Raw genomic sequence first — 10,727 nt, forward strand, 5'->3', positions numbered from 1 at the left:
AAGACTCCTGTGCGCCGAAAGGCCCCCACAAACTGCACCCGCCACCCTCCCCACCGCAGGAGGACCCACTGACTGCCTGCTCTGCTCACCTGCTGCTGGCTGAGCGGGTACCAAACTCTGAGCTTTTGCATTTGATCCACTTCATCCTGAAGATGAACCCTGCTGCTGAAAGGGGCTGGGCTGGGAAACCCAGTGACCAGTATGGGCTCCCACCCCCCAAGCAACATGCACAGACGAGTCCCGGAGAGGCCACCCCTGGGCCTGCGTTGGGCTCCATCTCCCCTGGCCCCAGCCCCAAACACAAAGCTGCACTTGCTGAGATGAAATGCCCTCTCCTTGGAGCGGGGCTGGCTGGGAGAGGGTTTCCATCCTGGGAGAATGCTCGCGATTTCAAAAAAATGTTCCCGTCCCAGAACTGGGCCAAAAGTAGCACTCCTGAAAATGTTCACAAGCCGAAAACCTGGGGGGAAATGTCAGGTCGGGCTAATCCAAAAGGTTGGCGTCAATTTCAACCATTTTAAACCTTTCTTTTGGTATACATTGTTCCACTTCAAAGGTGGACGGCATCCCGAGCCAGAGAAACAGACCGCATTTTTAAAACGTCTCAATGGGTTGTTTTGACAATTGCAAAACTTGCTTTCCACGGGGTTTTTTTGAGTTGGGACATTCCAAACGCCCCTTAACACAAAGTTTTGGTTTAGCCTCGTCAGCATTTTCAGCAACCCCCCCCCCCCAAAAAAAACCCCCTGTTTTGTCAAAACCTTCTGACCAGCTCCTTTGTAAGGGTGCAGGCCCTAGGCCAGGTGTCTCTGCAGCACTAAGGCCCTGTGACGCCATCCTGGGCCTACAAATCGTGGAAACGGTCACCAGGCCTACGCATGGCATAAGGAGAGTCCCAGCTGGTATAGCGCTACGCCGATGCCTTCTCCCCCAAGGCAGCCTTGCCCACCCTCCTCTGCACCCGTGGGAACTGAACAATGGAGGGTTAGGGCCAGGGACCTCACAATTCCGCAGCAGGTCCTGAGCCCTGCTAGTAAAACAGCTGCCTCCATCTAGGCCCCTTGAATAGAATAAGGGGATGTTTCCATTTGAAAAGCAGCTTTCACCCTGTGGGATGCCCCAGACATTTCAAACTGTTGACATTATTATAGCACCATTAAAATACAGCTGTCTCTGGGGTGGAGGGTGGGAACCAGACGTCCTGCAGGCAATACTAGATCATGACATTTTGTGCTTCCACCGCACCTTCCATCTCAGGCTCACAACCTGCTTTATAAAACCTAGTTAATATAGCCTCCCAGCAGCCCTTGGAGGGAAGGAAGGAACATAGATCCTTTTGCTGACGGGGAAACTGAGACAGAGAGGGCACCTATGTGACCAACACAATGAAATTGTCTCTTGCCTTCCAGTCCCTGCTTTAGTCACAAAATCCTCCTTCCTCTCGTGGTGGGAGGCTAAGCTTTGGGCCAAGACGCTAGTCAAACTCCTGCCCTTACAAGAAGTGTCATGGGAGCTTTCCTGTCCATGTCAAGGAGACAGGAGCTTAGGGGCCAAGGTCAGATCTGACTGACACAACACAGTGATCCACAAGGGACTCCTGTCCCTCAGAAGGGTGAAGGGCTTAGAGGCCACAACTGGGGTTTGAATCTGTGATTCTAGCCAGGCTGGATGCTGCAAGCCTGATGCTCGCATCCTTAAATGTTGGCCCTGCAGCTACCTCAGCCTTTGCTTTAATGGCTGCAGCTCCTTCCCGAGGTCCGTGCATCCCTCCTCCAGGATCCAGTTCCCCACTGGTTCCAGCCCAGCTGCTGCCACCTTAGAGACTTTGCAGAGTTAATGAAACCTTCCAGGGATGCTGCACTGCAAGCAGACAATGGCTGTAGCTAGATGGAGCCAGCTGCCTCCTCCTAAGCCCCAGAGCAACAGCAGGTCCACAGGTGGCTGCACCAGCAGGGCTGATTCCCTGTATCACCCCGAAGCGCATTTCAAAGGGGCAGTGAAGACACTGACTTCATCCTACTGGCAGCCCAGCCCCTCCAGCCTTAGTCCCAGTCATCCCAACCTGGGGTCTTTCCAGCTGATTGTTTTCCTGGAGGTGGGGGAGGAGTATTTGGTGTCTGAGCCCATGCAGGGCCTTTTAAGCTATTCTCCAGAGGTTATTATACCGTGCTTATCACTGTAGCATCTGAGCAACACGACCCGTGTTGTTTGTTCTCTCTGCCTCTCCCTGAAGGGAGATGTGTGTGGCATGGAGTGTCTTGCTCTGAAAGGTTTGTTGTTGTTAAATATACCTGTTGCTATGTGTTTATATTAGAGAAGGCAAAGAAATGCCTTCAGTACTGGTGTAAGTGTTCACCTGTACAGAGAGCCCCTGGGCTGCACAGAAGGGGCTTTGGACACTGGGGATCGCTCTATTGCCAACCCCAAGCATTGGAAGAACAGGAGCCAGGCCCCCAGAAATCATGAGACTGGTTTAGAAAAAATACATAGGGGGTATTTTTCTTTTCTTTGCCTTCTGGTTCTGAACTGTTAGACTGCACTTGGGTCACATTTTCCAGCTTTTCACCCCAGCCACGAAGGATAGAAACTTCCTTTTCTTTTTTTTTTAAAGCTGAGATTCCCACATAATCACATAATTCCAGGAACCGGTGGCTGCAAGAAAAACACCAAATAACATGAGACTCTCAATAAAATCACAAGGGTCGGAGACAGTGGAACCACTCTAGTACAAACCCTGATGGGGAAAGGGAGTGCTTCTGCAGCTTGTCCCTCCCCAGAGCCCTCCTGAAGGCTATTCAGTTAGATCCTGCTTCAGTGGGATGGATGTGGCAGCAAGGTGCCTCTTTAGATGCTCATTGATCCTCAGCAGGTGATGACAGGTTAGCAGAGTGGATTAATGCAGGAGGCTTCCCATTTGGGTCTGGTCACAAGTAGAGATGGCCCCAAACCCCTGATTCAAACACCCCCAGACTGTGGGAAAGTCCAGATCAGCTCTGAGCTCTGGTTTTGCCTCCAGTCACCCATGTGTTGAATTTGGTGGAGTCTCAACACTGTCTCTGGTGGACGTTTGCCTCCATCCATTTTGAGCTGACACTGCCAGTCACACCAAGATGGAGGGCACTTTGGGGGGGAGCCAGGCGTGGGACAGTACAAGCTGCCCACATCTAGGCCTAACAGGAGCTGTTAGCTTTCACTTTTATGCATCCTACCAATCCTCAGATAAGTGCTTTGGGACGTCCCAGCCTGGGCTGCCTATTTGTTTGCCACAGCTGGGATTTTGTCAACAGCCAGAGGCCGTCTCCGGGGAGATGGCAAACCCTGGCTGCAGGGTCCATCTGAGACATGGTTGAAGGCCTTAGGGCAAGGCTGCTTCTAATCCTAACTGCAAAGGAAGGACCCACAACTCCCGTGAAGGCAGCACTAGAGTGAAATGCCCTCTTCTAATTCCCCTGTTTGCCGGACTTCCCCCTACTCAGCAAATCATCCTAGTAATGCACTTCGAGGGTCGCACCCCCTCCTGACCCTCAACAGGCGGGTCATGGACCCACTGAGACCTGGAAAAGGAAGCTGGGGCAGAAGAGCCAGGAGAACAAATCAAACAGCTGCCAGCAGTGTTTGCAGGTGTGGTGGGGCTATCAGACAGACCTGCTGCAGCAGGATCCCCTATAATAAATGGTCCAGGGGTTAGGGGGCTGGCCTTTGACTTAGAAACCCATGGTCCCTTCCCTTTGTTGTGACCTTGGGCAAGTTACTCAGCTTCTATGTGGGATAATAGCACTGCCCTACCTCCCAGAGGTGTTGGGTGGATAAATACATAGAAACTGTGAGGGGCTCATGCCCTATGGTGATGTGGGCTGTATAAGTATCTAAGATAGGCAGTAAACTGAAACATATGATAACAAAATGATAACAGTTTTGTCAATCTCAAGCATTGAATAAATCAGGAGAGTTTTAAAAAACGAATACCACTTGGGGTTCTTTTTATTTGGCTTTGTGGGTTTGAGCCTTTAGGGCTCTCCAGTTTTCATGCTTTTCTTTGCAATAATGAGGGTGAGAAACTTGCCATATTTTTAAATTAAAGCTGAGGTCCTCATGTGATCTCCTGACTCCAGGAGCTGGGGCTTTAAGAAAAGCACCGAGTAGCGTGAGACGTGATAAAATTACAAAAGTTAACAACATGGTGGTAAGCGCCTATGAAACTCCTGGTGGTTCTTCCATCAGGATCATCATAATACTTTGCCTCTCCACAGCAGCTTCTGTAAAGCCCACTTCATACATTAACAAAGTTCCAGGAAACGGACCATGTGAACCATCACCAGCTGGGTGAAAGACATCAGCTCTTCAGCACCAAACAGAACCTAACTGGCTAGGAAAACAACACCGTATCCAGCTGAAACTGCTGGGGGCTTCAGAGAGGCAATTCCCTTCTGCCTAGGGCACCAGGCCTTATATTGCTGCTCTCACAGGCCATGCCCTGGGATCTTTTCTAGCCTCGGTCAGCAGGATCTGCCTTACATCCCCTTGCCCCAAAGCTGCCCCACCAGCCCAGCACTCACTGACACACGATGCACTGGGGCGTTACTTCAGTACTGATGCAGAAGAAAGGGAGCCACCTCCCCAGTCACCCTCACCACTTCCAACCCCACCTACGTGCTCCTTTGAAGGTCTCCCTCCCAGATGCAGCCATAGCTTAGCCCAGCCCTGCTCAGCAGCATGAGCTGGGGTGGCCCATGAGAGCCAGAGGGAAACCTCATGAAATCTGTGCTAAGAACCAGCCAGAAAGAAGTCCCACCTCCTTCTGGCAATTTTGCCAAGACAGGTGGGCTTCGGGGGTGGGGGAGGTGGGGTCTCATTTATGGATCGTGCTCCCCTCACATGGCAAAGTGAAGCTTCTGTGATTTCTAGAAACCGTCTGGATTTCCTGAGGCATCCCAGATCCAGCTTGAATCCATAGATCCATATGAAAACTCCTTAGATCTGATACCTCACAGAACCTCCCCTTGTTGGTCAGATTTTGGTCTCTGTGCCCCAAGTTTCCTGAAAAGTTGCTGTCATTACAGTGACTCGGCTGCTGTGAATTCTTACACACACACACAAAAGGGAAACCATATGAGAATGCAAATTCTTAACATGTCAGCTACTGCCCCAGCTACCAGCCTTCTGCTGGCTGGAGGCTGCTCTCTGAACATGCCATTCATGGGCTAGGATGGTGGTGACTCAGCATATATCTACCAGTTCTGCAAGATGAGTCATGGCCAGGCTTCCAGAACGAGGCCAGGCCTGCTTTATGGGCTGGCCTGCTGGCTTTTTGCAGCTGGTGTTGAATCATAATGGGGAGAACAGTTCCTCCTGGTTAGGAATTGAAGGCTGCATTCTGGGCATCAGAGCAGTGGCAAGAGGGGATGCCAACAGAGCACACAAGGGTAGGTTTTTGTGGGACACTGGCTGCACGGAAGCTGGGTTTGGCATAGCATCTAGGTCTCCCCGTTTGGTATTTATGCTGTTACGCAGACCCAGGATAGCCGCAAAACCTGTTCCTGTGCAAAATGTGGGTGATTCAGGAATTGCTTGCCTAAGGATGACCTCTGAAATGGAAGCTAGCCAATGTAGCAGCCTGTGCAAATGGTCACAGCTGAAGCTCTTCCTTGTGGCACCTTGTTAAGATGTGATTCGGCGGGTATAGGAGACATCTGCTCTAGGAGGTGCTAGTCTGTTTCTCTCCATGCACATTTCCAAAGAAATCCACATTGCCTAAGAGAAAAGAGGCCCTGACAGTGGCTTCAGGCCCTAGCCCTTGTGAGGAGAGGTGACAAGGACAAAACAAATCGGGAACAGAAAGGACAAGAGAGAGGGTGAACTCCAGGAGAGCAATGGAGGAGAAGCTCCTGTTGGATAATGGATCTATTATCCAACCTATAGCTGGATATTATACATATTGTCCAGTTATGGGTATTGCAGAAATTCTGCCTAATTGGAAAAAAAATTGTAAGCAATAAATAATGATGATACCTTCAAATATACTTATGGGCTAGAACTTGCTCCAGGGGATACATTTAATGAAGGTTTATACTCCAGGGGATACTGGTAGAGATGAAAATCCTCCTGGCAACACTTGTGATAAGCTGTGCTTACAGCAATACTCAGGCTGCAAGGGGTCCCGGAAATGGGCCGGGGGTTGAAGAGCAGATTGTAGAGTGAGAAGATCAAAGAGCAACTTACCAGAGGGACTCCGAGCCGGGCAGGAATCCTTTGATTAATTCTTCACGGCAAGAAATCAAAACAAATCGTCGGGTTTGTTCCCATTGTTCAATGGGAGTTTTCCGCCCATCCCCAGTGGATGATCCCAAGGCCCTTGGCATAAGGCTGCTATTTCCTCCAGCAGCCCCCAGGCAGGTGGGAGGGGTGTTCGGGCGCCACAGCAGTGGCTGGGGAGTAAATGCAGAGAGGGCATCCTGAGTTCCACCGGCCGGCACCTGCAGCAGCACAGTGCACGTGGCCCCGATGGAGAGGGGCAGGAGTCAGGGCCCCAGGGTGCAGGAAGGAGCTTTCCGGCTGTGCCCTTGGCTGCATGAGGCAAGCACGGAGACAGCTGTCAAAGAAAAGGTGTTGGAGCTGTTATTTGCACAGCCTGTGGGGACAATCAGTTTCTAATCAGACCTGTGTGCATGTGTGACGGAGAGATCTGATTGTCCCATTCGGGGCTGTAGGGAGGAGGATGATGGCATGGCAGGAATTAATATGTTCTCGCTCATCCCCCCACCATCCGATTCGCTAATGGAAAGGGGGCAGCTGTTCCCTGTGCCACCCCGTTCAACAGCAGGAGGAAGATTGCCCCTCACTCAACTTCCCACAGCTCTGGGCTTGATGCTGGGTGTCCCATAGTGTCTTGAGGAAAGCCCATCAGCTAGCAGGTTGAGGCAAGGGGCTCCCACCCCAGGGTGACGAGTGGTTCAGAGTTTGGTGGGTAGCGCCGTACCAGAGAGATGAACTGGGTTCTGATGAAAAGGGGCCGCTTCCCTCTGGCCTTCACTTTGCCCTTCTCCAAAACCTGCCTCCCGCCAGCCAGGCTTTTTTGTAACGGGGGAGATCCGTGCTTGGACGGGGCCATCCGGTCTGTCCGGGGAGGCAGAGGGGCCCTGCTGGGACTCCCTTCTCCTCCCACACTCCCTCTCTGCTCTGACAGTGCCATGTTAATTCCACCCCTATCCCAGGCGCATGCAGGCACCACGTGACTTGCCAGCAGCGGGGGAGACTGCGGAGTGATGTGAAGCATCTCCTCAGTGTCAGCGCTTCCCTAACAGGTGGCAGAAATCAGCTTAAAACTAATCCCCCTTGTCCTGCTTTGGCCTCCAGGGCCTGAGAGAGGCTGCCTCTCACATGCTGCACCACTCCATGGGCAGGAGCTGAGGCCTCCGTGCTTTTATCTGGTGCCAACGGGAAGGGGAAGGAGTCATATCCTAGGAGAGCAACTTGTGTTGGTGAATCCACCCATCATCAGCTGCTCGAGCTGCCAGAGGGGAGCAGAGCCATGGTTCTGCGGCTGGGTCGGTGCCAGGAGAGTGTACATGGCCGAGCCCTGCACATGCCTCTGGAGTCCATCTCTCAGGCAGCCCCAGGGCTCAGCTCCAGCCAGGAGCTCTGTGGGTTGGACACACACTCCCCTGCTCCTCACTTTGTGGATGGGGAAACTGAGGTACAGAGTGAGTAAGTGCTTTGCCCAAGGTCCCCCAGGAAGTCTGCCCTGAAGTCTGCAGGGCCAGGAATAGGGCCTGAAAACAGAACCCACGGTCCCTGGGGTTTAACCTCTACCTTGTGCTTCCACCAAGAATAGCACAGACTCTGCCCCCTACAGGCCCAGTCACACAGCACCTTCACCTCAGCAGCGTCCGCCCCAGCTCTGTCCGACAGTCACCTTCCGCAGATACAGACAGGCTCCCGTATGAGCAGCACCCGCCTTGTGCTTACTTGTTGGCTGCCATCTTAGCTGACATGCCGTCACTGAACCATGGACCTCCTGAGCTAAAAGCACGACGCTAAAGCGTTATAGCTGTGGGACGTCACCAACCCAGATCGTCCATGGATCGGCCCAGAGGGGGCCCTGAAACTCTCACTCACCAATGAGTTACCCTTACATACAGCTCAGACTCTCTGTGCAGTGGCCCAGGAAGCACCCTCAGCTCCCCATTTCACGCCCCCCCCCACCCCCACTGGGCAACATGCCAATACAACAGCTCTAGCTTCACCCGGAGTCAGGGTCATGTGCTGTTTTGAAGTGGATGGTTCGTTGTTCGGCCTGGTGGGGGTCAGGAAGGCACTGGGCTAGCCCAAGTCCTCATGGCTGCTCCAGCTCCGAGCTCCTGTGCAGCAAGACCCACCTGCCTGCTCCAAGTGCCAACCCCTGCACGCCCCGGGGGCTGTGCTTTGGAGCACGGGGCCACAGGTCTGCTCGTCTTCTAGCCCTGAGCTGGGGACAGCCACCTGCTCAGCACACATGCTTTTGCAGACCTCCTAATTAGAACAAATAAGCACATCTATAGCTAGAGGCAGAGCTCCCCTCCCACCCCCCATCTCATTTGTGCTCAGTATTTGTAGACCAGGATTTCCTGGAGTTCCTGCTCATGGGAGGAGCTGGCTGAGAGCCCGGGAGCCTAAACACCTTCAGCATGAGTCATACCATTGAGCTGGAGGGACTCTTCTGGCTCACTCAGTCCTTGGTCTCCCTGCCATGACTTCCCAAAAGGGAGCCAGTGCGTGCCCGGTGTGATGGGGGCAGGGCGTTCGGTCCATGGATTCTACGGCACAGCAGTGGGCTCACCCCGTTCCTGGAGCATGATACAACTGCTGCCAATGCACTGGAGCAGATACTCCTGCAGTGACCGAGCAGGGCTGGCTCAGAGAGGCCTTGGTCGGTCTCATTTCCATGTGTGACTTATGGCCGTTTGAGGCAACGCTGAACCTGGGCGGGGCAGCCACGTGTCCCTGGCTCCCCAGGGGAGAGGTAGCAGGTTGGCTCAAGCCCCAGCTTGTCAGCTCAAAGGAGGCCTGGCCCAACACCCTCTTCAGGGTGCGGCTAGTGCACTCCTCTGTCCTCAGGCACTGCTCAGGAACAAGGAGCTTGTCCCCAGCCTACCCCCAGGGCCCCCCTCACTGCCATGTTGTAAGGGGAAGCAGCACAGCTGCTAATTATGGTTGCTAATGGGTGAAGGGCACCGTGGCTGTAATTAGCCTCTGTTGCACTCTGACTCTGGCCCAGTCACCCCCAGCAGACCCATATGTAGGAGCACGCTCGCTCCCCGGCACAGGAAAGGATGGCAGAGAGAGAGGAAGATGAACCAAAGCCCCTTGGTTGCCTCACGGGAATCCTCTGCACAGGCCTCTGCCAGCCAGGACCCACCCCAGTGCCTTCTCTGTAGGTGATTCCCGGGGCACCCAGCTGTCACCAGGAGCAAACCAGTCTTGCCCGAGAGAGTGCACCCTGAGCCCCCCACCCACAAGAGACAGAGCCGTGGGGGCCCAGCTTCTGCCATGCAGGAGGCACAGACCCACCTATGAGTTATGCTGCTTTGTGCTGTATTAGATGAGACCATTGACCCAGCCAGTGCCCTGCCTGCACTGCTAGCACCAGCTACTTCAGAGGCAAGTGAAGACCCAGGCCATGGTGCAATACTGTGCAACCTGGATGGCATACACGGGGACGTTTCCTTCCTGACTCCTGGGGGATCAGTTTGCACCTTGAAGCATGACACTGGCAAATGTCAGGACACCCTGAGCTGCAAAGTCTGAGCATTTGCCCAGCTGGCCTCCTGAGGCATTAAATCCCACACGGTGGTCACAATAGCATTTCCTGCTAACCATTCAACAGCTGCTCTCCTGCCAGCTTATTGAAGGCCTCTGCACCCACTTGCCTAACTCTTGGCTGATGGGGCAGGCAAATATTTGAAGGAGCTGGGTTCATAGTCTCTCTCCCTCCGTCTGCGGACAAAGAACCAGCTGGGTCACCCCAAAGCAGGCTTACCTTCAGAGCGATCCCCTGGGCATTGCGTGGACCAGAGGCCATGCCCAGAGTGCCTGGCAGGGGCTGCTGGAGGGGCGGCAGTGCAGATGCAGTATGAGTGATTAGGAAGGACAAGCCTGAGAAGCGGGGGATGAAGGGGGTGCTGGGTGCCCTTCCCCGGCCAGGCACACATTCCCGCGTCTGCCCTTAACCCATCACAGCACAAACGCAACAGCAGGGGAGTTACTACAGCGCAGCACAGCTCTCCCGCTCCCCGCCTGCCTGAGTCAGCACTTCAGGAGATTCATGTAAACACCGAAGCGCCCGACTGCGTTTTCCAGGCCTGCCTCGTGTGCGTGATAACAGCTGCGTTATGCAGCTCGGGCACAGCCGAGCACAGAGAAAGCAAACTCGGCAGAGGGGACCACGCAGGAAAGGCCCAAGGGGCCAGGGTGCAGCAGAGGGGGCGCGCCTGGGGCTGGGTACACTGGGGTTGTGGTGCCCATGGGAAGACAGCAGAGGAGCAGAGGTCATACTCCTGCCCCCCTGAAATGGGCACTGCGAGGTGAGGGGCTGTCACTTTTCAGGAGGAGCTGCCGACCCCAGTACAAGAGAGCAGCGAGACCTGAGGGGCTGGAAATGTTGGCGCTATTGGTATGAAGTCTAGCCTGCCATTCCAGTGCCCCCTGCCAACCTAGCTATGCCAGTGTCCCCACCCGCACCCATGGCCCTA

At 53.9% G+C, this 10,727-nt stretch overlaps 1 long non-coding RNA gene across 1 annotated transcript; it reads right to left on the reverse strand.

Annotated features, from left to right (window-relative positions):
- Positions 1-2,512: 2,512 nt before the first annotated feature.
- Positions 2,513-10,213, reverse strand: LOC144269457 (uncharacterized). The gene is made up of 3 exons (XR_013346932.1): positions 10,016-10,213; positions 6,220-6,589; positions 2,513-2,652 (listed from the first exon to the last, which is right to left on the reverse strand). It is a non-coding gene; the product is annotated as an uncharacterized LOC144269457 (long non-coding RNA).
- Between the last annotated feature and the right edge of the window lie 514 nt (positions 10,214-10,727).

The sequence above is a fragment of the Eretmochelys imbricata genome, chromosome 8, assembly GCF_965152235.1.
Source record: "Eretmochelys imbricata isolate rEreImb1 chromosome 8, rEreImb1.hap1, whole genome shotgun sequence".
NCBI lineage: Eukaryota > Metazoa > Chordata > Testudines > Cheloniidae > Eretmochelys > Eretmochelys imbricata.